This window comes from Ornithorhynchus anatinus, chromosome 18, assembly GCF_004115215.2.
Source record: "Ornithorhynchus anatinus isolate Pmale09 chromosome 18, mOrnAna1.pri.v4, whole genome shotgun sequence".
In the NCBI taxonomy this organism is placed as follows: domain Eukaryota; kingdom Metazoa; phylum Chordata; class Mammalia; order Monotremata; family Ornithorhynchidae; genus Ornithorhynchus; species Ornithorhynchus anatinus.
Genome location: NC_041745.1, coordinates 29,694,234 through 29,716,862, shown reverse-complemented (window position 1 = coordinate 29,716,862; position 22,629 = coordinate 29,694,234). Strand labels below are relative to the sequence as shown.

The 22,629-nt window shown below is 44.3% G+C and overlaps 1 long non-coding RNA gene across 1 annotated transcript; it reads right to left on the bottom strand.

Moving 5' to 3' along the window:
• Nucleotides 1-2,010: 2,010 nt before the first annotated feature.
• LOC120638987 lies at nucleotides 2,011-6,687 on the bottom strand. Its single transcript, XR_005661066.1, has 4 exons — nucleotides 6,548-6,687; nucleotides 5,906-6,064; nucleotides 4,224-4,334; nucleotides 2,011-2,138 (listed from the first exon to the last, which is right to left on the bottom strand). It is a non-coding gene; the product is annotated as an uncharacterized LOC120638987 (long non-coding RNA).
• Nucleotides 6,688-22,629: the final 15,942 nt, after the last annotated feature.

Genomic DNA, 22,629 nt, shown 5'->3' with positions numbered 1-22,629 from the left:
CCAATATATTGAACACACATTTCCCCTCATACACCATGCAAGTTCATGGCCCGTCCTGCTCCCGAAAGACCCACCAATCTATCTCTGGGGTCTAAGAGACCCCTCCTATGCTCACGCCAACTCCCGTGTCCTCAGACGGGAGAGTGAGCCAGGGTCTTCACCTCTATTTTCACCCAGTTGCAATCTTAAACAGCTGCCTGATTTAGAGCAGAAATCTTTCACCACTTTTCTTTATTTTAAAATACAAAATCCCCGAACAAAGACTCTGTGTGTTGGCTAGCCCATGGACGATAATACCCTAAAACTGCATTTCTTTCGGAGGCTTAGTAGCTCACTAGAATCGACTGTTAGAGATGAAAGGATGTGCCATCAGAATCCTCCATGGAGCTCTCCCTCACCACCCCCTCACTTCCAGACTCTACTCCTCTGCTCCTCCGTGCCTGTTCCATTATCTCAGTAACTCTTCTCTGTGGCTGGAGGGGATCTAATGACTCTGGCCATTTCTTCGGAAGAAAGTTTATTCGGTTTGAGGTGTTTCTGCAACACTGGACAAGATTCACCGTCCTCGTCCCTGAAGAGCTTAGATTCCTTTTGAGTTTAATTCTGTTTGGCTAGTTCCTTTGGAGAAGCAGCATGGCTCAGTGGAAAGAGCCCGGGCTTGGGAGTCAGAGGTCATGTGTTCGAATCCCTGCTCTGCCACTTGTCAGCTGTGTGACTGTGGGCAAGTCACTTCACTTCTCTGTGCCTCAGTTACCTCATCTGTAAAATGGGGACTGTGAGTCTCATGTGGGACAACCTGATTACCCTGTATCTACCCCAGCATGTAGAACAGTACTCTGCACATAGTAAGCGCTTAACAAATACCAACATTATTATTAGAAGCAAGTCATTCAGGCTGTGCTTGAATGTCCTGCTTTAGATATTCCAATTCTGAAGCTTTTCCACTTGAGTTTCAATGTGGAGGAACTAGATGAAAAGGGGTGGATTGAAAGGACAGCCTCACCTTCTGCCTCACCTACGTATTTGCTACTGTGACATTTGGGCATTTGATATTCATCCTACCTCAACTCCATAGCACCTATCCACGCATTTTTAAATTGTATATTATAAATTATGGATTTATATTAATGTTCATCTTCCCCTCTAGACTGTAGGCTCATTGTGGGCAGGTAGCATATCTGCCAACTCTGTAGTATTATACTGTCCCAAGTGCTTAGTACAGTGCTCTGCACATAGTAAGTGCTCAATAAATACCACTGACTGATTGCTTGAATATGAGAACTCTATTCCAGACAGTGTGGTCTAGTGAAAGGAGCATGGGGCTAAGAGGCAGGAGGAAAAAAATGGTATTTGTTAAGTACTTACTATATACCAAGCACTGTACTAATCTCTAGGGTAAAAACAAGTTAAGCGGGTTGGACACAGTCCCTGACCCACATAGGGCTCAGAGTCTTAATCCCCATTTTACAGATGAGTTGAGGCACAGAGAAATGAAATGACTTGCCCAAAGTCACCCAGCAGGCAACTGACAGAGCCAGCATTAGAACTCAGAGAAGCAGAATGGTCTAGCGGAAAGAGCACGGGCCTGGGAGACAAAGGATTTAGGTTAATCCCAGCTCTGCCAGTGACCGGCCATGATCTCCCTGTCTCCTGTCTTTCCCCAATCCTGTCCATACTTCATTCTGCTGCCCAGATCATATTTCTAAAAAAAACCAATCTGTACACACCTCCCCATTCCTTAAGAACCTCCAGTGATTATCCATCCACCAAAACATCAAAAAGAAACTCCTTACCATTGACTTCAAAGCACTCAATCATCTACCCCTCTCCTACCTTACATGTTAACTCCTAGTATAACCCAGCCCACACAATTTGGGGGAACAGCAGGAATCACATCTGCTGTTCATCCCCGGCCGGAGGCCCAGAACCTCAAGCACACACACAGTGAGAGTGACATACATCCCTTTCCTTCCCCAGGGCCACAAGAGAAATGTTGAGCTACACTAGAACTAAATATCATTTCAGAGCTGTTGAGCAGCCTCCACTGGGAACAGAAACTTTCAGTGCTGAACGTAACTTGGTGTAGAGGGATAGCCAGGTCTCTTCCTGGAGTGTTCAAGATGTGCTCTGATGGGCTTCTGCAAAAAAATGAGGTTTCAGTGCACTAGGTCTAAAGCATCAACCCTTCAGCAACTATCCACTAACCATAATGATTGTAGTATTTCTTAGGTAATAAAAATAATAATGATGATGGTATTTGTTAAGCACCCCCTATGTAGTAATGATAATGATGGTATTTGTTAACTACTTGCTATGTGCCAGGCACTGTACTAAGCACTGGGCGGATACAAGTAAATCGGGTTGGACACATTCCCTTTATATTAATATTTATATTAATGTCCATCTTCCCCTCTAGACTGTAGGCTCTAGAATGTAGAATGTAGCCTCTAGAATGTAGGACACATTCCCTCTCCCATGTGGGGTGGGGCTCATCATCTCAATGCCCATTTTACAGATGAGATAACTAAGGCACAAAGAAGTGAAGTGACTTTCCCAAGGTCACAAAGCAGATAAGTGGTGGAGCTGGGATTAGAACCCATGACCTTCTGACTCCATGTTCTATCCTCCAGTCAAGCTGCTTCTCTTCCTATGCTATGTGCCTACACTGTGATAAGCCCAGGGTCAGAAACAACATCATTCATTGATTCAGTTGTATTTATTGAGCGCTTACTGTGTGCAAAGCACTGTATCAAGTGCTTGGGAGAGCACAATTTAACAATAAAGAGAACATTTCCTTCCCACAACAAGCTTACAGATGACTGGATCAGACACCATTGCTGTTCTGACCGGGAAAGATCACAGAGAAAAAGCGGACAGGATTTAGCAACAGACTGAATATGAGAGGATAAAGAGTCAAGGTTTTCTCTCAGGATTCTGCAACTAGGGGTTGGGGAGAGATTTGACCCTCCATTTGAGAGGGGGCAGGAGAGGGGTAGGGTGAGAATCTCACCTCCGAGCTCGCCTAGCCTCCTCTCCCCCTGAAAACCCCACAGCCTCTCCTGTCAACCCCACCCCTCCACCCCCATTCCCAACTCACCCCGTCTGCCTCTCTGGACCCCTCTTCATTCCTTATCAGCCCAGCCACCCATCTCTGGGTGGGACCGGGCCCTAGTCCATTTCATTAAACAAATGGCTCTGCTCACTGACTGAAACACAAACAGGGCTTGGTTAATTACCCTGGAACTAAGGTGAAGTCCATCCATTCTCTAAGCATATTCCTAGAAATGAGTCACATTTCGCCAATGGCAGGAAGCCAAAAAGATACTCGCTGGAATCTTCCATCTGCCTGTCTGCACACCAGTCCAGGATGTGCTGTGACTTTAAAGAGCAGCTTCCGATGTCAGAAGCTATTTGCTTGGAGTGGATTCCAAGGCTGGGGCCGCATCAGCTGCACCCTTTGAAAATGGATAAAACCACTGGGCCAAGGCCAGTGATCCTTGCAATAGGATAATCATCACGGTACTTGTTTAGCTCTTACTATGTGCCGAACACTGCTCTAAGCGCTGGGGGAGATTTTTGAGTTGAAAACAGGGTTCATGGTCTAAGTAGAAAGGAGTAGGATTTAATCCCCATTTTCCAGATGAGGTAACTGAGGCAAAGAGAAATTAAGTGACTTACCTAAGGTCACATAGCAGAAATGGGCCAGAGCTGGGATTAGACCTCAGGTCTTTTGACTCCCAGGGCTGTGCTCTTTCCACTAAGCCACACTACGTCTCATAGAATATCCTTGGTACCTTCCCTGAGCCTCAAGAAAATCCCACCTGAGGAATAGTCTAATCAACGCCCCAGCTCCACGATTCAGAAATGTTCATGGGAAGGCTGACATATTGATTTGTTTTTAGCTCTTCCTAGAATTTCTCAGTTAATTGCTCATTTGGGTTTTTGCCATTTGTGGTTTATCTATTTTGATTTTCCTTTCCTTGGGCTGAACAAAAGGCTAGTTTGAGGGGCAGGAATGTGTCTGTTACATTGTTATATTGTACTCTCCCAAGAGCTTAGTACAGTGCTCTGTACACGCAGTAAGCACCCAATAAATACAATTGACTGAACCAGGCAGGATCAGATTTCATTTTTCTCTTTGTAACCACTATTCATTCATTTAATTGTATTTATTAAGATCTCAGTCTGCCCTTCTGGTGTGGATATGTACCCTGCAGTCTTACCTAGTCACTGATTTTGGGGTTGCTGGAGCATCATGACTCTTTCTTCTTCCGAGGACAATCATATTTACTACATCAACATCCCAGATGGAAACACCCAAGGGAAATGGACACCTAGGGAAACAAATAGGTCGAGAAGATAGAACACAGGTCTGGGAGTCAGAAGGATCTGGATTCTAATTCCTGCTCCTCTATGTGTCTGCTGTGTGACCTTGGGCAAGTCATTTAATTTCCCTGTGCCTTAGTTAAAATGAGGATTAAGACTGTGAACCCCATGTAGCAGAAAGCACAAGGGCAAACTGGACTCCACAGAGGCTTTCCAGAAAATGGGGATGTCATAATGATGTCTTTCCTACCTGAGCAAGGGTAGGAGACACAGAAATGAGCATTCTCCTCTGTCCTGTTCCCTTGCTACATGGACTCCCCTATAGACAGTAAGCTCACTGTGGGCAGGAAATGTGTCTGTTCATTGTTGTATTGTACTTTTCCAAGTGCTTAGTATAGCAGTCTGCACGCAATAAGTGCGCAATAAATATGATTGAATAAATGGATTGGGTACCCACATCGATCATTCCCTCTTAGACTCCATTTGGAACCTTGTCTGTGCCCTATCTGATTGTATTATATCTTTCCCATTGCTTAGCACAGCACTTGGCAGTCCTCCAGACTGTAAGCTCCTTGAGGGATGGAAACATATCTACCAAATCTGCTACACTGTACTCTCACAAGTGATTACTACAGTGCTCTGCATTCAGTAAACACTCAATAAATACCAAAGATTGACTGACTGGCATACAGTACATGCTTAAGAAATATTATTATTATTATCATCATGGAACGGTCATTGCTCTTCTCAGTTTCAGGGTGTGATCTGTGGAAGTCAAACCCAACAATCTTGCCAATAATTCAATTGTGGTTTCTATCCAACATGTGGGAGACATAGATGCTAGCTTGTTGTAAGCAAGGAATGGCTCTGTTATGTTGGTTGTGTTGTACTCTCCCAAGCGCTTATTACAGTGCTCTGCACTCAGAAGGCACTCAATAAATACAATCGATTGACTGATGCAGGCAAAATTCATGACTTGAATCTGAGCATTCCCTGCCTAAAAATATGTTGTTCCCCACATTCAGAGAACTTCTGACTCAAACCATCTCTGCTAGAGAGGTTGGTCACTTTCTCAAGGACAACCCAGGGTTTTGCAGGATTTCCTTTTCAGTTTTCTCCTTCAGTCTCCTCCTCTACCTGGAGTTAAATGAGCAGGGAATATATCTACCAACTCTGGTATAATGAACTCTCTTATGCACTTAGTACAGTGTTCTGCCCAAAGTAAGCACTCAGTAAATGTAATTGATTGATTAAATCTGAGTCCTTGGGTGGGGGCCCTTGGCTATTCTCCCTAAGATGATTCATCTCAGCATTCCCTGGACATTCCCTAAGCTCCTTGCGGGCAGAGATTGTGTCTACTTACATCTTTGCACACTCCCTAAGTGCTTAGTACAGTGCTCTTCATGGAGTAAACAGGCAACAAATACTACTGCTTAATTCCCACCCCCACTGGCACTGTGTGTTGTCATCAGAGACACCAAACTTTCCACTCCCATCCGAGTTACGTACCTGCCCACACTTATTGTAAAGACAATGTTCAGTCATTTTTTTTCCAAATCATTTTTTCATACCAATATACCTGGAGATTGTGCTACTTGGGAAGCTGTGGGCTCTCTGGGTCTGGGGTCAGCAGCTTCTCGGGCCATTAGCCTTTACTCTTCACCCAGCAACTATTTGTAGAGTGAGTGGGGTGACGTCAGCCCTCCTCAGCAATGGGTCACGGTACTGCTAACTGTACCTAGAAATAGCCAGAAAGTGGAGCGGTTCTCCTCGTGGGACCTCAGTGTCCCAACCTGGGGCCAAGCGGTAGGAAAGTAGGTCACAAAGGTTATTAGTGGAGTTATTATTGAGAAGCAGCATGGTTCTGTGGAAAGAGCACAGGGCTGGGAGTCAGGAGACCTGGGCTCTGATCCCAGCTCCGCCACTCGCCTGTTGTGTAACCCCAGTGCTTAGAACCATGCTTAACACATAATAAATGCTTGACACATGCCATTAGTACTATTATTATAAAATATTGACACTCCCTACAATGATAATAATAATTTGCAGAGAAAAAATAAAGTCAACATGGAACTCTCCAGGAGGCTATGAAGAAGACTCACAAGCCTCCAAAGTGTTCACCCTTTCCTCAAAGCCTTCCAGCAGCAGGAGAGGTCCCTAAAACAAGCTCCCCACCCACCCTTCCTCTCTCTTCCCTCTGACCATTCCTTCCTACCCTTACCTCTTCTCTACTTGGGTTTCTCTTATGGATGCAAATCCCTAAGGCTATGGAGTTATTGAGGAAACAAGGAAATCTGTACAAATGATGAAAACACCTGTTCCTGTCTCAGGCCAAGAAAGAGGGCTATTTAGGAGTTGAGGATAAAGTGATCAGCCCTGTAAATGCTGACTGGCTCACAATTAGGAATCAGTCACCATACTGGAGAGATGACATCACAATTAGGAAATGATCACACAATAGTAGGTTGAAGTTTAGTAACTCTGGGTTTCCTTGAGGAGACTCTGATGCCCTCGGTCACTTTGTCCCCTCCTACCTTACCTCCCTACTCTCCTGCTACAACCCAGCCAGCACACTTAGCTCCTCTAGTGCTAATCTTTTCACGATCTCCTCTATCTCACTGCCGACCTCTTGCCCTCATCCTGCCTCTTCCCTGGAATGTGCTCCCTCCTCATAAGTAACAAACAATTACTCTCCCCGACTTCAAAGCCTTACTGAAGGCACATCTCTTCCAAGAGGCCTTCCCTGAAGCAGCCCTCCTTTCTTCTTCTCCCACTCCCTTCTGCATCACCCTGACTCGCTCCCTTTATTCATCCCCACTCCCAGCCCCGCAGCACTTATGCTACTTTCTGCATTATTTGAATTTCCGGGTAGATTTTTACTTTGTCTATTGGTTTGTCCCTCATTCAATCCTTCCATCAGTCAATCAGTGGTACTTACTGAGCACTATTTGCAGAGCTCTGTACTAAGCACTTGAGAATGTACAACAGAATTAGCAGACATAGTCCCTTCTATAATATAATACAATAGCTTCTCATTACAAGGTTACAGTCTAGAGTCATAGGATCTGTATCTGTTTTCTACCTTGCCTCTGGTTACCCTGCTTTTCACTAACCCTTAGCTTGTCTTGCCTTATGCTGTCTAGTCGACTCCAACCCAAAGTGACTCCATGAACACATCTCTCCCAGAACGCCCCATCTCCATCTGCAAATCATTCTGGTAGTGTATTCATAGAGTTTTCTTGATAAAAATATGGAAGTGGCTTACAATTGCCGCCTGGCCGCGCAGTAAACTTGAGTTTCCGCCTTCGACTCTATCCCATGCTGCTGCTGCCCAGCACAAGTGAGTTTTGACTTGTAGTCGATTTGCCTTCTACTCACTAGCCACTGCCCAAGCTAGGAATGAAATGGGTAGGCCTCTGCTTGACTCTCCCCACCCTCATAGCCAAGACTGGTAGAGTACTGGAAACTCTCCCGATACAAATACAATTGAATGAATGAATGAGAGGGAACGAATGAATGAGAGGGTGAACCCTTAGTTAGAGGAGGACAATCTCCATCCCAGTTCTACCTGCCAGGTCATTTTATCAGCTGATGTTTCTCATCATTTAAGACTGTGCTTCCCTGTTGGTTAAGATATTTATTAAACACTTACTATGAGCCATACTGTGTTAAGGCCAAAGGTCAATACAAGATAATTAGATGAGACGCAGTTCCTGTCTTTAAGTAGTTAATTAGTCCTTCTCTATTTGCATATGCATATTAAAGCTTCTTGGGAACCCTCCTCTCATTTATTCTCCTAAGGTGTGCTGAAGCTATGTTTTGTGATCACTGCCTCAATACTAGTAAAGTGGATTCAAGGATCATTTTATTGGAATCCTGCAACTGAAAGATGAGTGTGGTTTCCAGGTAAAGCTGGAGAAACTATTCAGGAAGCTGGATATGTCTTCCATAGTAGGTGCAGGCGTTTTAGCCATTGACTATCAATCAATCACCATATTTACTGAATGCCTACTGTATGAAGAGAACAGTACTAAGCCCTTGGAAGAGAACAACCCAATAATATATCAGACACATTTCTTGCCCACAGTGAGCTTACAGCCTAGAGGGGGAGACAGATATTAATATAAATAAATTACAGATATGTACATGAGTGCTGTAGGGCTGGGGAGTGAATAATGAATAAAGGGAGAAAGGGCGATTCAGAAGGGAGCGAGAGAAAAAGAAATGAGGGTTTAATCAGGGAAGGTCTCTTAGAGGACTTAATAATAATGTTGGTATTTGTTAAGCGCTTACTATGTGCCGAGCACTGTTCTAAGCGCTAGGGTAGACATAGGGGAATCAGGTTGTCCCACGTGGGGCTCCCAGTCTTAATCCCCATTTTACAGATGAGGGAACTGAGGCACAGAGAGATTAAGTGACTTGCCCACAGTCACACAGCCGACAAGTGGCAGAGCTGGGATTCGAACTCATGAACCCTGACTCCAAAGCCCGTGCTCTTTCCACTGAGCCACGCTGCTTCTCATGCTTCTCAGACTTGGGCCAAGCACTGTTGTACTAAGTGCTGGAGTAGATACAAGATAATCTTTTCCTGTCCCAACCTGTGCTTGCAATCTAAGGAGGAGGGAGAACAGGCAAGGAAACTGAGCCACAGATAAGTAACTTGCCCAAAGTCACAGAGCAGGAAAGAGGTGAAGCCAAGATTAGAACTGAGGTCTTCTGACTCCTAAGTCAGTGAGTTTTCCACTACGGTTTCCCACATAACAGCCACATAGACCTTCAGCTTGGTTATGGAGCTTGTTTGTTGTTTGTTTGCTTTATGGTACTTGTTCAACATGTACTATGTGTCAGTTACTGTTCTAAGCAAAGGATACAAAGGTAGGTTCAAGCCAATCAGGTCAGACACAGTTCCTTTCCTGCATGGAGCTCACAGCTTTAAGTAGGAGGGAGAACAGGTATCAAATCTCCATTTTACAAAGGAGGAAACCGAGGTATAGAGATGTTAAGCGATTTGCCCAAGGTCACACAGCAATTGACAGAGCCGGGATTAGAACCCAGGTCCTCTGACTCCCAGGTCCACCTCTTTCCACTAGGCCACACTGCTTCTCTTGATTCCCCTTTCTTGTAATACTCTGTCAGCAGTCTGTCAGAAGTCAATGTTGACCCTTTTCATTTTGTTTCCTATAGTTTTCCACTATCTGTGCAATATTATGCACTGCCTAGGTAGTTGAATTGGGCGACAACACTAAGTTCTATGTTCCTAATATAAATCTTTGGTTGTGTGGGTAGGGTTCTAGGTGAGGCCAGTTTTCAAACACATTTTTAGTCCTTAAAAGCGTGACCAATCCACAAAACAATTCATAATTTTGTGCATATATTCCTATTTTAAGAGCAGAGTCAACTAGCAAATAACAATTGCCATCTCAAAGACTTTGGATGATGCTCATAGCCAGCCAAGCTGGATGCTTCCCGTGCTTTTTTTTTCTTTTGTTTGTTTTTCTTAATGGTATCTGTTAAGTGCATACTATGTGCCGAGCACTGTACTAAGTGCTGGGGTAGATACAAGCTAATCAGGTTGGACACTGTCCCTGTCCTGTGTGGGGCTCAGAGTCTTAATCCCCATTTTACAGATGATGTAACTGAGGCACAGAGGAGTGAAGTGACTTGTCAAAGCATAAGTACATATATCAGCACATCATTATTCCTGAATCTCAATCTCAAAAACTAACTAGATCTCAGGGTGGCTTCAGATCTAATTATGGGACCACCAGATAAAATCTTTGCAGTGAGTAGATAGAGGAAAAACACCAAAGCCTCTGTTTTGCACTCATTGATCTTGACAAAGCATATGACACCATCAACAGAGTAGCATTCCAGCAATTACTGAGCAAATTTGGCTGTCCTAGGAAATTCACCAAGAACTTGAAGGTACTCTATGATGGTACGGTTGGCCAAGTCTAAATTGACCTTGTCCTCATCACCGTTGAAGTGAAGTAGGGCTGCATGGAAATCCAGGCCCCTATTTACTCTACTGCCACTCCACTTGAAGACACAATGAAAGAGCCGGAAACTGGAATCAGAATATGTTTCCTGGCCTGCTGAGAAGCAGCATGGCCTAGTGGAAAGAGCCTGGGCCTAGAAGTCAGAGGACCTGGGTTCTAATTCCGGCTCTGTCATTTGTCTGCTGTGTGACCTCAGTCAAGTCATTTCACTTCTCTGTACCACAGTAAATCTGTAAATTGGAGATTAAGACTTCAAGTCCTAAGTGGGGCAGGGACTGAGACCAACCTGATTATCTCTTATCTACTAGTGCACTTAATACAGTGGTGGCACACAGTAAGTGCCTAACAAATACCATTAAATTTTAAAAAAAAGAAAAAAAAGCATTTTGTGTGGTTTTGTGTGTGGTGGAGGTGGGGGATGATGCCTGGGTGCACATTTTTTATCTGTAAACTCATGTTTGCTCTTTGTCCTTAAGAATCCCCAAATGGAGCTCCCCCAGACCCTCTCCATCTTCACCAGACTCTGTGTTGTCTGGATCCCCAGTCACCCCCAGGAATACTGTTAAATGGAAAAGCAAAAAGGGCTGTCAGTGTCTCTGGCTCCCCAGGCTCAGCAACATTTTACATATTAAGCCGAATGAGACATGAGCCCCTACCTAATCCTCCCTTTTCAACCCAAATGAGAGTCCTCTTTTCAAAACATCTTTATTTGGTTTATTAATCATTGGCTTTGGGGTAGGCCTGCAGACTGCTCTGAACCTCCCACTGGGTTGAGAATCGTGTGTGTGTGTGTGTGTGTGTGCGCGCGCACGCACACATTTCTACATTTCTATGTCCTTGTCCCTCATGCGAAGCTAGTTGCCTATAGGGAACACATCTACCAACTCTACTATATTGTACCCTCCCAAGCACCTAGTACAGTGCTCTGCACAAGTGCTCTATAAATATGATAGATATGATGATGATTGTGTTTCCTTTTTTATGGTATTTGTTAAGTGCTTACTTTGTGCCAGGGAGAGATACAAGCTAATCAGGTTGGACACATTTTCACTGCTCCCAGTATGCCTCTCTCCAGCCCTTCCCTACTGCCCATCCCTCCTATATTCATAGATTGTAAATCCCACTAAGGGCCAGGGTCCATATCTAATTCCCCCTGTATATTCTTTGCAAGTGCTTAGTACACTGCTCTGCACACAGTAAGTGCTTAAAAAATACTATTTACACCACTACGATTACTACTGTGTATATATGTCTGTACGTCTTTATCCGTGTGTGAGTGATTGTACGTGTCAATTGTGTGTATTGCAGGGACCAGGGAAAACGGCTCAGAAACCTTCAAATCAGCTAGGGACTGGACGCCTACAATGAGGAGCTTTGGAACTCAACCCAAACCCAGTCCACCTGGCCTAGTGGATAGCGCACAGGCCTAGAAGTCAGAAGGACCTGAGTTCTAAACCCAAACCCACCACTTGTGATTATGGTACATGTTAAGCTTTTACTATGTGCCAAGCACTGTTCTAAGCACTGAAAAAACTGGAGTGCTTTTATTACCAAATATCTCTCACATTAATTAGTTTCATTTCAACTCTCACAACAACCCTGTGAGGTAGGGAGACAAGGCAGGTATTATTATCCCCATTTTACAGATGAGTAAACTGAGGTACAGATAAATTAAGCGACTCACCCATGGTCACACAGTGGGGTAAAAGCACAGCTCTAACTCCAACGTGGGTCCTCAGGCTTCTAGACCAGCACTCTGTCGGTTCGCCACCCTGCTTCCCCTTGTCTCCTGTGTGACCTTGAGAAAGTCACTTAACTTCTCTGGGCCTCAAGTATCTCATCTGTAAAATGGGGATTAAGACTGTGACCAGTGTGGGCATGGACTGTGTCCCACTGATTGCCTGGTTCCTACCCCATTGCTTAGAACACTGCCTGGAACATAGTAAGTGCTTAACTAATACCATAAAAAAAATCAAACCCAAAGACATTTGCTCCACTCCTTCCTCAATTCCCTGCCGTCTTCCCCAGAGACCCTGGTAGGTAGGAAAGCGTCTGAGGATGGAAATGTCAGTGTCACCCTGGGTGGGGACCACAGGCCTACTGAGCTTTGTCACTTAGAGTGAACTGCAGCGCTCACATCACAGCAGCTAAACCCCAGGCCTTCCTCCCTGAATGGCGCTTAAAGGTTAATTAAAAAACTGCAAGTGATAAAAATTCATAAGGTCCTGCTTATCCCTCTTCAATGGCAAAATTTCCAACCTTTCATTATGGTGTTGGGAGCCAGCCAGACCCCAGCTGCTCCCAGCTTCAGAAGCCCCTATGGGGAAAAAAAAAATCTCCATTATTCTTCAGGTTGGAGCCCTATTCTAGACAAATGGCCATTAGCTACCACCTGACATCATATGCCCCCCGAACAGGATGGAGGTGAGCGATGAGGGATAACTTCCAGCATCCAGACCCAGCACAGCAAGCGGAATATGGCCGGGCCCTGAAAACTCAAACACTGGGCCCGGATCTGTAGGAACAGAGGAGGCAGGTTGGGGTGGGGAAGGAGTCTGTCTCTAGACTCTGACTCTTTCCCCCATGTACGTCCCAACCCTACCTCTCCAAGGTCAAAGAGGAAATGGAAAACATTCTGTAAAAGGTCAAAACTGAAACTTCATTGTAGGGGAAGCCCTTTTCTTCGTCCTGGGCTAAAGAGGTCAGGTGGGTCTGGGAAGGGAGGAAGGAAGAGAGGGAGGGAGGGCAGGAACGGGGGTAGAAGGAAGGGAAGGAAAGGGGTGAGGGAGAAAGGCAGGGAAGAAAGAAGGAAGGAAGGAATCCAAATCTATCCAAATTCCAAAAATCTCAGAGCAGTGGCTCAAAATAATACTGGGCTCCCAGAGGTGAGATCTGACTATGAGTACTTGGCCTAGTCATTGCTTTTGAGGATTGAGAGTATGGTCCCCAAAAGTTAGGTATTTTAGCACTTTTCTGTCCTTTCCAGTATTCTTCTTTTCAGCCCCAGGAGTTACAGGTCCCAGGTGTTCTAATCCCATCCCGACTGTGCTAGCCACAGTTGAGATCCAGTAGAATTTGGGAATGGTTTTCCTTTGGTTTTGCTGCCCAAGGACATTGATTTGCTATCTCTCTGGATTTCATATCTGAGGGAAAACTCTCTGACATCGTTAATAGACAAGCGGGCAGCTTGCAGGCGATGATGTAACTTCGCTCCTCCAAGCAGTAATTTAAAATCTCTGAATTACCAGCATCTGAAGGAGTTCTTCTGGCAATAGTTGCTGGATTTGGACTTCGAGCCTCAATTTCCTCTCCTGAAATAAATCGCCCACCTCTCCACCTCGGGCCTCATCCACTCTCGAATTTCCTTTCGGGTGGCTTATTGTCTGGATCAGATGGATCAATGTCAGCTTCGGAAAGATGCCTGAAATTTGGCGATCTCATTTGGAGGCTGATGCAGGGGCTGGAAACAAGCACCAAAATGGCTGCGGGGCACTGCTTTTTCTTTTTTTTAAAAAAAAAAAGTAGTATTTGTAAGGACCTTTTCTTATGTCACTTGTTAAGTGTTTACTAGGTGCCAGGCAATGTACGAAGCACAGGGGCAGATACAAGGTTGGACATAGTTCATGCCCCAAACGCGGCTCACATTTTTAATCCCTATTTTACAGATGAGGTAACTGAGGCACAGAGAAGTGAAGTGACTTGCCCCAAATCACACAACAGACAAGTGGTAGAGCCGGAATTAGAACCCAGGTCCTTCTGACACCCAGGCCCGTGATCTATCCACTAGGCCATGCAGCTTCTCCTGGCCATGCCCAAGACAAGAGACAAGATAATCAAGTTGGAAAAATCCATGTCTCACATGGAGCTCAAATTCTTAAGTCCCAATTTACAAACGAGGTAACTGAGGCCCAAAGAAGTGAAGTGTCTTGCCCAAGGTCGCACAGCAAACTAGTCGTGAAGCTGGGATTAAAATGACTCCCTTCTGACTCCCAGATCTGTGCTCTACCCACTAGGCAATGCCGCTTCTCAACTCCAGTTTTAAAAATAGACTACCTCCATATCAACAAACAGGAGAGCTAGGTATGTTCCCTGAGAAAGCCAGAAGAGTACCTTGAACTAAGAGGGGACATAAAAGAAGATTGACTGGAAGGAAGAACCAGCATCTCTGTCTTTTTGGCAATGGATTCAAAACTGCACTTCTCAAACTTAATATTTCCAAAACAGAACTCCTCACCTTCCCACCTAAACCCTGAGAAAGCCAGAAGAGTACCTTGAACTAAGAGGGGACATTAAAGAAGATTGACTAGAAGGAAGAACCAGCACCTCTGTCTTTTTGGGAATGGATTCAAAACTGCACTTGTTCCTCAGGCTAAAGAAAAATGAAAGGAAGTATGAGAGGAAGGAAGAACCAGCATCTTCGTCTATTTGGGAATAGGTTCAAAACTGCAGCTTGGCCTAGTGGAGGGTCTAGCACAGGGCTGGGAGTCAGGAGACTTGGGTTCTAAGCCCGGCTCCACCACTTGCCTACTTTGTGGGCTAGGGCAAGTTGCTTCACTTCTCCAAGTCTGAGTTCCCTCATCTGTAAAGTGGGGTTTCAATGCCTGTTCTCCCTCCCTCTTGGATTGTGAGCCCAATGGGGGACAGGTACTCTGTCCAACCTGATTATCTTGTATCTACAGCAGCACCTAGTACAGTGCTTGCCATATAATAATGATAATAATGATGGTATTTGTTAAGCGCTTACTATGTGCCAAGCACTGTTCTAAGCGCTGGAAAAGATACAAGGTAATCCGGTGGCCTCACGTGGGACACACAGTCTTAATCCCTCTTTTACAGATGAGGTAACTGAACCACAGAGAAGTGAAGTGACTTGCCCAAGGTCACACAGCAGACATGTGGCGGATTCGGAATTAGAACCCACGACCTCGGACTCCCAAGCCCATGCTCTTTCCACTAAGCCACACTACTTCTCTAAGCAAGCACTAATCAAAATCCACAATGTTATTATTGTTCTTCTCCCGCCAGCTGGAAGGGAGTGCATGCCAATGTGGGCAGACATCAATCAACCAATCATTTTTATTGAGCGCTAACTGTGTACAGAGCATTGTACTTGGGAGCCTACAATATAAAAAAGTTGGTAGTCATCATAAGACAGACACATTCCCTGCCCACAACAAGCTTACATTCGAGATGGGGAGCCACACATTAATATAAACAAACAAACAAATAAATAAATAAATGAACAAATAAATAAATTACAGAGCTTGGCACAAACTAAGCATTTAATAAATCCTACAGGATTGAAGCAGCAGGGGATGTCCCTGGACCCCTTGGCCAGTTGATGGATTGTGAAGGAGTGAGGTGGGTTGCCTAATACCCTTCTCCTCTCCAGACCAGTTACACACACACACACACACACACACACATTAACACACTCACCCCACACACATGTACACACACACCACACACGCACATCCCACACCGGAGAAAACCACACACTCCGTACCCACACTCATTACCACACATATACATGTAATCTGCTCACACCGTACACACACATCCCACACCCAAAAACCACACATCACGTACATATACAGACAATGCAGTCCTGGGAGCCCTTCCCACTCCAGGGTCAGTCAGTGGAGTAATGGATGGTGTCATACATCCAGAAAGAGAAATGACTGCCAAGATGCTCGATGTCACACGGGCACAGAAGACAGAAAGCCCAGAAAAATCAATCAATTTATCAAGCACTTAATGTATGCACAGCACAGTACGAAGCATTTGGGAAAGTACAATATAACAGAGAGGATAGAAGCAGCATGGTCTATTGGGTAGAGCATGGGCCTGGGAGTCAGAGGACCTGTATTCTAATCCTGGTTCTGCCACTTGTCTGCTGTGTGACCTTGGGCAAGTCACTTAATGTCTCAGTGCCTCAGTTACCTTATCTCTAAAATGGGGAGTAAGGCTATGAGTCCCATGTAGGACAGGGTTGTGTCTGACCCAATTTGCTTCTATCTACCCCAGTGCTTAGTACAGTGCCTGGCACATAGTAAGTGCTTAGCAAATACCACTGTTATTATTATCATTGTTATTAAGGAGCTTACAGTCTAGACAACACTAGGTGGTGAATCTCTGACACTCCAAAAGAGAAAATCGGAGCAGAGCCCAACTGTGAGTACTGGAGGACAGAGGGAAGCCTGTCCTTTTGTCTGTCCATTTGTATCTGTGGGGTTCTGGAGTCCAGCTAAACGGCTGCCATTTTTAGCTGGGAACATCCTCCCTGCTCTGGTTGGTGGCTTCCCAAATGATCAAGTGAGCGCTTTCCTTCCATCCCACAATCAAAGAGTAAATCTGTTGTTTGCTTTCCAGAACTCATTTGCTTTATCCAAGCCATTTAATTTCCTGTTGTGCAGCTGAGGCCCATAGTAGAGGAGATCACACAATGCAGTACACCATTTTACCAAATGAATGCTTCCCTCTCTGATTTAAACTAGATTAATACAATCCCCAGGGCCATTTTCTTCACTTGCCTTGAATCATTTGACCTTGCTTCCTAACCTCCTCACTCCACCTCCTCAAGAATCTTTTTGTTCTCAAGAGAATGTCTTTGCAGAATACGACATAGGTATTGCCTTAAATCAATATGTGCCAAAGGAGAACAGTTATCTAAGGTTTTTCCTAAATTTTTGGGTCTTTCACTTCATCATCTCTGCTCAGTCCCCCACTGGGAACCAGAAAGCAAATGTCAGTGTCCGGAGCATGGTGGAGATGGTGTTCAGGTTCCATTAAGGATACTTTCTCTTAGAAAATTTAAACAGCTCCACATTGGTCTCTTACTGAGCAAACTCTGGAGTTCATTCATTCCTTCAACGATTGCATTTTTGTTGTAGGGATAATAGGCCACAACTTCGCAAACTTAGTATTTCCAAAACAGAACTGCTCACCTTCCCACCTAAACCCTGTCCTTTCTCTGCCTTTCTCAGCACTGTAGACAAAACCACTCTTTTGCCTATCTCAAAAGCTCTTAATCTTGGCATTATCTTCTATTCATCTCTCACATTTAATCTGCTACCAAATCCAGTCAGCTCCATCCTCACAACATTGCTAAAATCCTCCCTTTCCTCTCCATCCAAACTGATACTATGCAGGTCCAAGCACTTATTCTATCATGTTTTGATTATTTCATCAGCCTCCTCCATGACCTTCCAGCCTCCTGTCTCTCCCCACTCCAGGCCTTACTTCACTGTGCTGTATCAATTTTCAAAATGAATCATTCAGTTCACATTTCCCCACTCCTCAACAACCTCCCGTGGTTGCCCATCCACCTCTGCATCAAATAGAAACTCCCTATTATCAGCTTTAAAATGCTCAGCCAATTCACCCCATCTTTCCTTATCTCACTGATCTACTACAACCCAGCCAACACACTTCATTCCTCTAATGTACTTTTCAAGCACTTAGTACAGTGCTCTGCACACAGTAAGTGCTCAATAAATACAATTGAATGAATGAATGAATACTCAATGTACCTAGATCTTATCTGTACACAGTAGGTGCTTAGTACAGTCATGGGCACATAGCAGATAGTACGGTGCTGGGGAATTCAATAAATGCTGTTGATTCTGAAAAATGACTGCAAGTAACTGGAGTCCTATCTCCTGTTGTCCTGGATTTGAGACACACATATGCAACAGAGCTTTGTACAGGACTTTGAAGTTCTCATTCAAGTCGCGCCTTTCAAAGGAGGATTCCTTTGTGTTCTACTGCAATGAGCTGGCTTCTCATTCTTTTTTCTCTATACTTGCTTAATGTGTAGTGCTGAGGGTGGAGAGGCCAGGATGAAAGCCCATTAGTTCTGGTAAAAATCTCGAGTAATTGAAACAGAGCTCGATCTCCACCCAGGACATAATATCCTTTGACATCTTTTTCTACAGGCTTAAATAATCGCCTGAAATATTGCCAAAAGGACCATTTTCATACCACTGCTCAGCACTTCTTCTTGTTCCTCTGTATTTCAAAAAAATAAAACCCTTCCTACGCTCTGAATTTTTTATGGTATTTGTTAAGTTCTTACTATGCGACAGGCACTGTTTTAAAGTCTGGGATATATATAGGCTAATCAGATTGGACACAGCCCCTCTCCCACACAGGGCTCTCAGTCTTCATCCCTATTTCACAGATGAGGTAACTGAGGCCCAACAAAGTGAAATGACTTGTCCCAAATCACACAACAGACAAGTGGCAGAGCCAGGATTAGAACCCAGGTCCTTCTGACTCCCAAGACAGTGCTCTATCCACTAGGCCACACTGCTTCTGTAAGAAGTCAGTGTTTCAGCTCAGCTCATTCCTTTCCTTTCTAATATGGAAAAGGAACCTGATGAACTTAACTTCACAGATTATACACCTAGCCACACACTCGCTCTGCAGCCTGCCCAAGTCCCATGCAAGATTGGTGATGTGTTAATGGACAGGCTGCTATGGTAGTTGAGGAAACTGGGAATTAGGAGAAGACACACTGATGAAATTGAACTCACTGACTGTGCTTCCTGCTTCTCAAGACTGTAAACTCCTAATGAACACGGAATGTGGCTGCTAATACTGTTGCATTGTACTCTCCCAAGCAACTAGTGTGGTGCTCAGCACATGGTAAGTGATCAATAAATGTCATTGATATTGATTGATTGATTGCCACTGCCACCCTGCTTGGAAGTCCCAGCAGGGATTCCTTGTTCACTGAGGAAATGCCATTTTAGGATCCCTCAATCAGTCAACTAATTTATCAGATTTATTGAGCACTTACTGTATGCAGAACACTATTCTAAGCATTTGGAAGAGTATAATATAACTAAAACAGACACATTCCCTGGCCACAGTGAGCTTAGACCTTCCTTGGTAATCATCCTTCTGGCCGAGAATGGACTCTAAACTGTAAACTCGTTGTGGGCAGGGAACGTATCTGTTATGTTGTTATATCGTACTCTCCAAAGCTCTAACTACAGTGCTTTGCACACAGTAAGCTCTCAATAAATACGACTGACTGACCGGCTGCACGACTGACATTTCCTTTGCCTCCTTATTACACTGTGTCTGAGAGAGGAGAATGCAAGCAGGTGGTCCAGGCCCCTCCACTGGGCATCTGTGTGTCCTTAAAGTGTTTCACCAGCCCTTCACATCCTCTTCTAACTGTTCCAGTTCAGCTCCCCATGGTACCTTGAATTTGGAAGGCCTTTTTTGGTTTATATCCCAAAGCCCACAGGACACATGTCCTTATGTCCAAAAGTGTAGCTTAGATGAAAGATCCCTGGCCTGTGAATCAGGGCATTTGGCTTCTAAACATGATTACCCTACTTCCCTTCTGTGTCACCTTGGAAAAATCAGTTAACTTCTCTGTGCCTCAATTTCCTCATCTGTAAAGTGAAAATTCAATATCTGCTCCTCTTCCCTCTTAAATTGTAAGCTCCGTGTGGGACAGGGACTGTGTCCAATTTGATATTTTTGGATCTACCCCAGAATTTAGTACAATTCCTGGCACATACCAAGCACTTAACAAATGCTATTATTAGGGTTAGTAACAGAGTGAGTGAGAGAGAGAGAGAGAGAGAGAGAGGGAGAGAAGAGAGTTGAGGATACTATTCTGAATTTAGACTTTTTTATTGTCTGTCCCAACTCCTTTCAGATGTTTCTGATCATCCAGAGAGATTCCAAGAAATGGAATCCATTGGAATTCTTCCTGGTCTTTGTACATATAATTTACAGGAAGGAGAGGGTTTGAATTCGCACCACAAAATTTAATTCATCCTCCAATAGGAAACTATATTTATGCATAGTACTAGTAGTAGTAATAATAATAATATAGGCATGTATTTTGTCCCCATAACATCCCCGTTGAGTAAGGAGAGGCAGGTATTATCAGCCCCATTTTACGGTTGAGGACACTGAGGCTTGGAAAGGCTTTAGGCAAGTCTTCATTCAACTCCACTAACTGCCCATTGCCAAGCCCAAGGGATTGTGATATGCTGGGATCTAATGGGATCCAGGATTCAGCCTTGCATTAAGGATGATGAACAAATAATGTAGTGATTGGAGAACTTTCTATTTATCTTAGTTCTGAAAACATCTACCTCCCCTTCCAGCCACACTCTCTCCAAACATAGGTGGTATACTGGGTAAATTCAATTTGTTGAGATGGTATCCATTTGTTCAAGAAGGGCTAAGAAACATTTTGAGTGTCCTTGACCTCTCATCCCATCCACTTTTGCCCTCATCGCCAGGGAGGAAAAAACACTCACTGTTGTTTAAGTCAGGCAAACTTAAGAATTCTGGACCTGGAAGGATATTTTCATATGGTGTGTTTTGTCTTCCCGAGACATGGAACAGCTCTTCCCCCCCTGTCATTTCACTCCTTCACAAAACATTCCCAATCACTCATGCCCAAACCTGAAAATAGAGTGGTCTAGTGGATAGAGCCCGGACCTGGGAGTCAGAAGGACATGGGTTCTAATCCCAGCTCTGCCACCTGTCTGCTCTGGGCCTCACTTATCTTATTCATGAAATGGGGATTAAGACTGTAAACCCCATGTGGGACAAAGACTGTGTCCAACCTGATTTGCTTTTATCTACTCCAGTGCTTAGAAGATTAGAATAGTGCCTGGTACATAGTAAGCACTTAACAAATACCATTAAAAAAAAAAACCTCCCAGGATGCAAGTTTTCAAATATTTTCATGTTGTGTAGGCTGAAAATATCAGCAAAGCTGATGGAATTTAAACCTCAATCCAGCTTCCATACCAGAGGACTGTGGGTAGGATCCATGTGGCATTCTGGGAAAGCTTGTTAACTGGGAAAGATGGTGGAGAAACCAAGGAGACATTCAGAGTTGCAACAGCCATCGTCAAATTACTATCAAAACATGATAAGGAATTTCATTTTCATGAAAGAGATAAAAGAAAGGGGAAAAAGCAAGCTAGATTAAACTATTTACACTTCTCTAATTATAGAAGAGTCGATAAACAGGAAAACTTCTATAAGTACGTGAGGTGCTTTAATGAACCAACTTTTTCAGACCTAAATTTGTCAGTCAATCAAACATATCTATTGAGCACTTACTGTGTGCAGAGCACTGTACAGAGTGCTTGCTAGAATACAACAAAAGAGTAGGTAGACATGTTTGTTCAGTCATAGCTCACCATGAAGGAGTAGATTGCATATCAGACAAAGGTTCTAAAGAGTGAGATAGTGACAGAGAGAAAGAAGAGGTGAGGCTACTATTCTGAATTTAAACCCTTTTATGGTCTGGTCCCAGCTCCTCACAGAAGCTTCCAATCATCCAGAGAAATTCCAGGAAATGGAAGCCAATAGAATCTTTCTGGATCTTGGGACATGTAGTTTCCGGGAAGGAGAGGGTTCAAATTCCCACGACCAAATTTAGTTCATCCTCCAATAGGTTCTATGGTTCCATGGCCAGCCTCTGCCAATTGGATTCGAGATGGGTTTAGAGAGATCCATGAACAAGCCTCACTGGAGGGAAAGTCAGGGATTTGGAGGATATCTCCCTTCATGGAAAGTTTGGGGCATGGGATTTCATCCTAAACCACGAGTATGGGGATTCAGAAAGGCAACCATCCCTTAATCAATCAATCATTCATATCTACCAGGCAATTGGGAGAGTGAATTGTGAAGCAGTGTGACCTAGTGGAAAGAGCATGAGTCTGGGAGTTAGAGGACCTGGGTTCTAATGCAGGCTCTGCCACCTTGCCTGCTGTGTGATTTTGGACAAGTCACTTTACTTCTCAGGGCCTCAGTTCCTTCATCTGCAGGATGGGAATTCAATAATGTTCTCCCTCTTCCATGGATTATGAACCCCATGTGGGACCTGAATACCTTGTTAACCCAGCTAACCCAGCACTTAGTACAATGCTTGGCACAAAATAAGCACTTGAAAAATACCACAATTAATATTATTATTAGGGGGAAAGTTGACAGTGAGGCAGAGTGAACCGGTTAGGTTGGAATTCCTCCCAGCGCATTGGTGCCCATCGGAGACAGAGTTCTGGGCTGGGGAGGTCATCGACCTAGCCCTGGGAAATATATTTCCCTTCCCTGAGAGTTGGCACATTTTCCCCGGCTCTCCAGATAGAGATTTGTCATTCAGGAGCCAATCAGTTCAAAGCTGGCCTCTCCTGCCGTCACTTAGATTCTTCTTAAGGAAAATAGAAATCAGTGTGACATGGACACCCCCATTGCTTATATGAGCGGCTGATGGGAGACTTTAGCCATCTCAGTTGTCCTTCTTGGGAAATCT